General features: G+C 39.7%; 2 pseudogenes; both read left to right on the top strand.

Annotated features, from left to right (window-relative positions):
- Window positions 1-857: 857 nt before the first annotated feature.
- Window positions 858-1,526, top strand: LOC114609102 (annotated as a pseudogene).
- Window positions 1,527-3,320: 1,794 nt separating this feature from the next.
- Window positions 3,321-4,365, top strand: LOC114609103 (annotated as a pseudogene).
- Window positions 4,366-9,081: the final 4,716 nt, after the last annotated feature.

The following is a 9,081-nucleotide window of genomic DNA, read 5'->3' as shown; positions in this document are numbered from 1 at the left end:
TACTTTGAGATTTCATCTTAAACCAGTCAGAATGGCCAGGATCAATAAAACTAATGATAACTCCCAGTGCTGAGGATGTAGGGAAAGGGAAGATACACTTGCCTAAAGCTAGTGGGAGTACAAACTGTACAAACACGATAGAAATCAGTGTGACCAATTCCCAGAAAACTGGAAATGTATTGTCATGGTGTGATTATGCTTGGCCCAGAGAGTTGTACTATTTGGAGGTGTGGCCTTGTTGGAGTAGGGGTGTCACTGTAGATGTGGGCTTTAAGACCCTAGTCCTAGCTGTCTGGAAACCAGTATCCGTTAGCAGCCTTCAGATGAAGATGTAGAACTCTCAGTTCCTCCTGCACCATACTCGACTGGATGCTGCCGTGGTCTGGCCTTGATGATAATTTACTGAACCACTGAACCTGTAAGCCAACCCCAATTAAATGTCATTTTTCTGAGTTGCCTTGGTCATTGTGTCTGTTCATAGCAGTGAAACCCAAACTAAGACATACATCAACTTCAATATCCAGCTATGACACTCTTGGGCGTATATACAAAGGATTCTACATTCTACTACAGAGATTCTTGCTTAGCCATCTTCATTGTTTCTCTATTGATGATAGCCAGAAATAGGAAACAGCTTAGATGCACATCAACTGACGATTGAATAATGAAAATGTGGAATATTTTCAGAATGGAATATTATTTAGCTGTTAAGAAAAATGAAGGAAAATTCACAAGTAAATGGATGAAGCTTAAAAAAAAAATCATCCTCGCTCTCTTCCGGCACTGGGAGGCTCTTCCAGCTTTGCCTTCCATCGGACCTCACTGGCCTCAGGCTACTTGAAGGGTTTTACCCAAACATGGATATCAGACCAAATCACACGATTTATATCAACAATATTAATGACAAAATTAAAAAAGAAGAATTGAAGAGATCTCTGTATGCCCTGTTTTCTCAGTTTGGACATGTAGTAGATATTGTGGCTTTAAAGACCATGAAGATGAGGGGACAGGCTTTTGTTATATTTAAGGAACTGGGTTCATCCACAAATGCTTTGAGACAGTTACAAGGATTTCCATTTTATGGTAAACCAATGAGAATTCAGTATGCAAAAACAGATTCCGATATAATATCTAAAATGCGTGGTACTTTCGCTGACAAGGAAAAGAAAAAGGAAAAGAAGAAAGCTAAGACCATGGAACAGGCTGCAGCAGCTGCAAACAAGAAGCCTGGTCAGGGCACATCAAATTCAGCTAATACCCAAGGAAATGCAGCGCCAAATCCTCAGGTCCCTGATTACCCTCCAAACTATATCCTATTCCTTAATAACTTACCAGAGGAGACGAATGAGATGATGTTGTTCAACCAGTTCCCTGGTTTCAAGGAGGCTCGCTTGGTACCGGGGAGATACGACATAGTGTTTGTAGAATTTGAAAATGATGGGCAGGCTGGAGCTGCCAGAGATGCTCTACGAGGGTTTAACATCACACTGTCCCATGCCATGAAGATTATCTATGCCAAAAAATAACATGAGGGATGCCAGCGTTAAAGGACTTGGTATTATTTATAGCGTTTGTTTTGATAACATTTGATCAAGTCATTTTAAATGGTTGGAAGTGAAGATGAAGTTTTGGGAAAAGTTACCTAATTTTTTTTTCATTTTGTTGAACTATGAAATATGGAGCCTTAATTTTGTACAATAAACTTTTATTTGTAAAAAAAAAATCATCCTGAGTTAGATAACTAGACCCCAAAAGACAAATATTAGATATTTTCATTTTCATGTTGAAGGTAGCTTTATAATGTCAGTATGTGTACTGTAACCTGAATAACCATAGCAGTTAGGTACATAATAAGCAACTCGGGGTGATAAGAGGATCTCCAAAGGAGAGAAGGGCTACAAAGCAGTGTTGGGAGCCGACTCATAGCCGAGGGCAGCTATCATCTTTGCAGCCATCTCGAGCCATACACCCTGACAAGAGACTTGTTTTCAACAGCATGCAACAGCTGAGCACACGCGGATAAACATCTTTGTTTAGTGCCCCCAGCTGCAAGGTGCACATGGTATCCATAGCTACAAGGCACAGGGTAAAGTGCCTTCAGCTGTGTTCCTCTGCTTGGCCATGAGGGCAAGCATATAAATACCCAGGATTTCCTTTCAATAGAGAGACTTGATCAGACCCTGTGTCTTGTCTCCATTCTTCGAGTCTCTTACCCCTTCATCCCCATTCTCTCTCTTGTTAGACCCTGACCCGCGGACCAGAGCAGCAGCTTGGGCTAGTACAGAGTGGCCCCCAAACGTGGGACAGAACGAGCTGTTACAAAGTAGAGTTGGTAAGGAGGTCAGAAAAATCTGGGAAGCATTGAGGGAGGAAAAAATGTGATCAAAATATATTGTATTCAAATGTTTTCATTAAAAATATTTACAACAACATTTTTATAGTAACCATGATTTTTAAAAAAGACTTACATCCCCCCCCCAAAAAAAAAAGATTTACATGGCAAGACTAAGGCATTTGCTATTTGTGATCAATTTCATCTCTAGTTCCTCTCTCAGTATCACAGAGCTAAAATTCCCAAGCCTTTAATCACCGGTTCGTGTTTATAGTGACTCACTCCCCCTCTGATTCTATCTAGAAGCCCACGAAGAGTCACAGCAGTCTTCCTTACCTCACTCTACACCAGCTTTGTCAGTCAGAAAATCCCAAGTACTTTGGGAACTTTCTGACAAGACAGAAACAAAGACTTTATTTGGCCATGGTACATAAGATAGAAACAGCCAGGGGCTGGAGAGATGGCTCAGAGGCTGAGAGCACTGACTGTTCTTCCATAGGTCCTGAATTCAATTCCCAGCAACCATGTGGTGGCTCACAACCATCTGTAATGAGATCTGGCACATATATGTAGGCAGAACACTGCATACATGATTAGATAGATAGATAGATAGATAGATAGATAGATAGATAGATAGATAGATAGATAGATAGGTAGGTAGGTAGATAGATAGATAGGTAGATAGATAGATAGATCTTAAAATTAAAATGACAGAAACAGGTAACATTTGTTGACAGTGTATCCACTACCACACTATGCATTTTATGTGCATGGTCTCCTAAACCATCACTAACTCCCTATAAAACAGATAATTAATATTTCCAGCTTACAAATGAGGAAATGGACACATAGTAAAATGAAAATTTATCTGTTTTGTAGTTAGTTAATTGTGGTTCTATTTAAAAACAAAGTTCCTTCCAACACCTGGCCGAGGCTGCTCAAGAGCTGCAGTTCACAGCTTCATGATTTTCTGCCGATTCTGGGGAAGATGGACACTAGCGATGCTGATCTGAAGTGGCTGGAGCAGAAGGGGTGTGGAGGCGGATCAGGTCATTGAGATCACTGACTATCTCAAGTTGCAGGTTGCTCTTCTCAAGGAGAAAGCAATTTTGCCGGTAGCTCTGAGAGAAAATAAGAAACTATAAGTTAAAAAGGCTAAACTGAAAAAAGAAATAGAAGAACTAAAGCAAGAGTTACTTCAGGCAGAAATTCATAACGGAGTGAAGCGAATACCAGTTCCATCGAGTACTTCACTACAGAGTAATTCTACTGTTTCTGAAAGTGTGATATAGTCTCCATCAGTAACAACAACCGCCTCTATGGTATAGAAGAACAGATTAAAGGAGGAGAAGGAGAAGAAAAGAAGGTAAAGGAGAAAACTGAAAAGAAAAGAGAGAAAAAGGAGAAGCAACAGCAGTCGGCAGCAGCAAGTGCTGACTCTAAGCCTATACACGCATCGCTCCTGTATCTTCGAACTGGTTGCATCGTTACTGCTACAAACACCTGGATGCAGACTCATCGTATGTAGAAGTAGATATAGGAGAAGCAGCCCCAAGAGCGGTCCTCACTGTACTCTGGTGAATCACATCCCTTTAGAACAGATGCAAAATCAGAGGGTGGTTCTACTTTCTAATCTGAAGCCTGCAAAAATGTGGGGAGTACTTACTGTAGGAAGCAATGGTGATGTGTGCCAGTACACCAGAGAAGTGGAGATTTGGGCCCTCCCAACGGGTCCGTTCCTGGAGGCAGAATTACTTTTGATGTTTTCCCTGGAGAGCCTGAAAAGGAGCTGAACCCTAAGAAGACGATCTGGGAGCAGATCCATCCTGACCTGCACACCAATGGTGAGTGTGTGATCATATACAAAGAGGCTCCCTTTTTAGGGGGGAAGGGGGGAGCGAGTCTGCAGGGCCCAAACCATGGCCAACAGCAGAATTAAACAAATGAAGTGCTCTGTAATGAAAGACAATAAAGAGGAATGTGTCATTTATACATTTAAAAAGTTAATGATCAAATTAATTAGAGGATATTGATCTGTTTTATACATATCAAATTTGAGAAAATGTACCCTCATTGACCCTTACACAAAATATACAAAACCTGAAAGTGCTTGCAATAATTCACCTTGGCATTTTGCATGCTAACTGATAGCTAGGACACACTTACCCCATTCATTATGTTATCAACCATTAACCCTCACAGGCACGGCATTATTATGGACAGATATGTAGTTTGCCATACCCATTTACATCATTTAAGTACCTACAAAGTTTATTTATTTAAATTTATTTAGAATAAATAATTTATTAAAATTAAATTATTAAATAATTTTAAATAAATTATTAAAATATTTTAAGTTATTAAAATTTACTTTTAAATATGTATCTCTTTATACTCTATTAACGATAAAATCTCGGGTTTTGTTCAATAAATGAGTCTGAAAAGCATTTTGTTGATTTCCCAAGACATGCTTTGTGATGGTCCAGATGTTGAATGAGCAACAGTGACAGCATCCTTGATCTCACCACGGTAACAAACTGTGGGGAATGACAGAGCATGGTGGAGCATATGATATTAGCTATAATTGTAGGCTATTTCAAGTACTACAAGGAAAAGTAGTTCTGGGCAAAGTGTGAGCAAGCAGAAGGTGCTTCAAGCAAAGTGGTGAGGAAATGCTTACAGAGAGAATATTTGACTAGGATTCTGAGGGAGATGGGGATACACACAGTTCTGAGAGCAGGGGGAAGTATCCCAGGTCTAAATGTTCACAGAAGTAAGTTCCTGAGAAATAAGATGCCTCCGTGATTGTTACCAAATGAGTGAAGAAGAATGTGTCAGCATGCTGGATTAGGGAGGCATGGCAGACCACACAGCCCACAGTAAAAGCTGAGTGAACTACGATAAAGCTTTGACCAGATGAAGAATGTGACCTAATGAAATGTACACATCTTCCTTTGGATTTATTAATTACTGAAAGATGAAAAGATAAGGCAGGCAGGCCAGAGAGGCTACTGTGATTGTCTAAATGGGAACAAAATGATCCTAGCCAAAGTAGTGGTGGGCAGTGGTGAATAAGGCAGGATGTTGGTTAGATTTGAAGAGTTGGTGAACTTCCTGAGTGACTGGGGTAGAATGGAGAAAAGAAAGTAGTAATGAACAGTTCCACTTGTGTGTGTGTGTGTGCACGCACACACATGCTAGGACTCAGGAAATGAATTGAGGACCTGTAGAATACATTTTATAGAGGAATTTTAATTCAACAATATGGCTGCCCTGGAAAGGTATCGCATCCAAAGACCTTTTAGGTCTGTGTGATCCAGCTGTAATGCAGACACACTCTGGATTACAGTTTCATCTGGCTGGAATACAGATACACCCTTAGTCCACACCTTTAATCTCTAACAATGAAAGTAATGTTAGTTTGTAGAAGGAAGCAGTCATATTTGAAAGTGATGTCTAATTGAAGGCAGACAAAGTAATTAATCAGAGAAAAAATTGACAGAATAAGTCAGAGATAGGATATACCCAACTATCAGGAGAACAGCACAGGAAAGAAAGGCTACTTAAGAGCAGCACAGGGAGAGAAAAGATGGTGGTGGTGTGTGTGTGGAAGTTTTACCAGGTCAATTTTATTAGGACAGACTAGATATAGGTGAAGACAGAATAAGCCAGAAAATGGGAAAGAGCCAGAAGATTAGGACATACTGCAAAGTTAGTATAAGGCCAAACAGAGCAATTCAGTCAGAAGCTAAGAGAAGCCAGATTGATTCAGTCAGCTTGGAAGATTGGATTGTATGAAAGCTAGAAGTTTCCAGGCCTAGACCTATAGAACAGAGAAAGAAACACGCTGGGATAAGCCCAACCCGTGTATTTGCACAGCTTGGGTATAACTCTCGTCTCATCCCATCATCAGAGGAAATAAACATCACATTTACAACAGTTGCCTATTACATGATATGGTATCATATATTTGTACCTCAAATCAATCCAAACACCAAAGTTAATTATTTCCACTTTGCTGATGAGGAAATTACTGAGAGAGCTTCAGAGTCTTGCCCTAACTGGCACATCTGGTCTAAGTTTGCTTCGATGCTGAGACAAGCTTTTTCTAGCTATTCTGTGATGCTCTAATAGACTTTTCTCCCTTATCCTTTTACAGTTTGCAACATGATAATAAACCAAAATGGCCAACAAATCAAGACAGGCTTCTACTGTTCTCATAATGGTCAGAACCAGAATCATTTTCTTATCTCCCCCTTTAGAATTTTTCAAAGTTGTTCAAATTCTTCTTTTTGTTTTAGAATCTGGAGTCCCTTATTTTCATTCTGAAAAGCAGCATTCTTGCATTATTGTTTGCGTGGACATATGACCTTATTTGAATATTCTCATCCATTCCTACTTCAGAGGATGGGAAAGAGAAGGGAATGAAGTCCCCGTTTTCTCTCTTTGAGTCTAGTAGTTAAGAACCCAGCCATCTGTCTGGTACCCTCAAATTGTATAATCTTGCAGACTTTTCTTTGTATTTCCAATACTTGGTTTTCTTATCTGGAAAATGTGGTTAATAACAGTACTTACCAAAATTTTGTAGAAAATTTAATGTAAAGTGCTTAATATAATATGACCACATAGAAAATCTTCATGAAATATTAGTAATCAAAGAAATGACCTAAGAGGCCACTTCACTTCCCTAAATTTCTTTCACTTCTTTCTCTGAACTTTTCACTTCCTCTGAAATCTACATTGGAGTTATCTCCTCTGTGTGAAACAGGAACTAATCAAAGGGCATCAGGTCAGGTTTCTTAGGTTTAACCAGATTTCTACACTACAGTGACTTGGGCTCTTATTCTAACACAGGCATAGTTACATTTGGAATGTGGGTGATGCCACAGTCGGCAGGCAGGATGAGATGAAGGGATAAAAGAATGAAGTAAGAAAAGGAGGAAAGAAGAATGTGGGAGAGGGAAAGAGGAGAGCAACCTTGTTGGATGTGGATGGAGATGGAGGTCAGTTTAAAAGGAGGAGACAAGCGGTGTGGGATAGAGGGGAGGAACGAGAAAGGAGAAAATAGACGGCGATAATGAAGCGAGACCAGGAGATAAGATTACATGGTTAGAAAACTCACACATGCAGCTAACTGGCAACTCTATGGTGTTTGTGCTTTAAAGATATTTGCATTGTAAATTGTAGGGGAAAGCTGGAAGAGAGCATTATGAACTCAAAGTTGGATATTCTGAGAGTATCTAAAGTAGACTTCTGTGCTTCTTGAACTATAAAATGTGAATGCTGAGCCCATGGGATTAGAATTTCATCACACAAGCAAATAACTGAGAATTGGAAGTTTCTACTGGGCTGGCTAGTTTTATGTCAAGGCATTTGGGGAAGGGAAACCTTAATTGAGAAAAAGCCTATATAGCATTTTCTTAATTAGTGATAGGTGTGGAAAGGCCCAGTGCTATGTGGGTGGTTCCACCCCTTGGCTGGTGTCATTGGGTTCTAAGAAAGGAAGATGAGCAAGTCATGAGGAGCAAGCGAGTAGGAACTCCTCCATAGTCTCTATGAGCTCTGAATTAACGTCTGCCCCCAGGTTCCTTTACAGTTTGAATTCCTGTCCTGACTGTCCATGATGAACTCTGATATGAAAATCTAAGCAAACTATACCTTTTCCTCCACGAATTGCATTTGCTCATTGTGTTTTATCACAGAATTAGAAATTTTAACTAAGACATCTAGTCTATGTAATAATTCCTTCAGCAACACATGTGACATACAGGCATCCAGGCTCAATATAGACATCCCTTTTAGCAGAGCTATAAAAATTGAATTGTCCTTTACTATACAATTTCAACAGAGATACAAATATCTTATGGTAACTTTCACACCAACCCTAACACCATTAGTCAATACAATGATTTCCCATTTCTTTGAAACAAATCTTCTACACGCTGGCTAGACATCTGCAATCCCTTAATACTGCAAAGGTACCTCTCTCCAATGAGTTAAGACTTTTCTCCTTTTCTCCATTTTGAATTACAAATGCTCCCTGTCAACCAGGGATCTCAAAACAAAGCAACACCAGGCATTGCAATACATAATTTCCTTTTTATTAAATATTTTCATTTTATATATATATATATATTAATCATCTTTTCTTCTCCATCACCTCCTTACAGATGTCTCATCTCTCTCCACCTGAATGTATGTTCTCTCTCTCTCAAAAGAAAAACCAAAAAACAAGAAGCAAAAACTAAATGAAGAAACAAAAATTCCCACAAAAAGAGACACACACACAAAAAAAATCAAAATAGGCAAAAGTTCAATAAGCCAAACAAACAAAGGAAAAACAAGACAAAAAGTCCACAAAACCACCGTTGAGATGGTTTTGTGTTAGCCAACTACTCCTGGATGTGGGCCTGCCTGGCAGTGTAGTGTCAGTTGCAGATGTCTTCTTGGATAGGGTTGGGAGTCTGTGTCCTCTTCTTCTTCTTCTCAGTGAGGGACTCTGTCCATATTGAAACTTGTGTGTGCTGTCACAGTCTCCGTAAGGTTTCGGTGTGTATCAGTGTCTGGAAGAGATGTTCCCTTGCCATGATCCATCAACTCTGGCTCTTACAATTTTTATCCCTCCTCTTCTGATAGGTTATTGAGGCCTGATGGGAAGGACTTGACTATGACATCCTATTTAGGACTAGGTGCTCCAATATCTCACAATCCCTTCACGTTTTCCACCTGTGTGTTACTATGCTAATTCC

The sequence above is a fragment of the Grammomys surdaster genome, unplaced genomic scaffold (genome assembly GCF_004785775.1).
Source record: "Grammomys surdaster isolate TR1022 unplaced genomic scaffold, NIH_TR_1.0 125946, whole genome shotgun sequence".
In the NCBI taxonomy this organism is placed as follows: Eukaryota; Metazoa; Chordata; class Mammalia; order Rodentia; family Muridae; genus Grammomys; species Grammomys surdaster.
The sequence above is the reverse complement of the archived record's forward strand: the minus strand, read 5'-3'. Positions and strand labels throughout refer to the sequence as shown.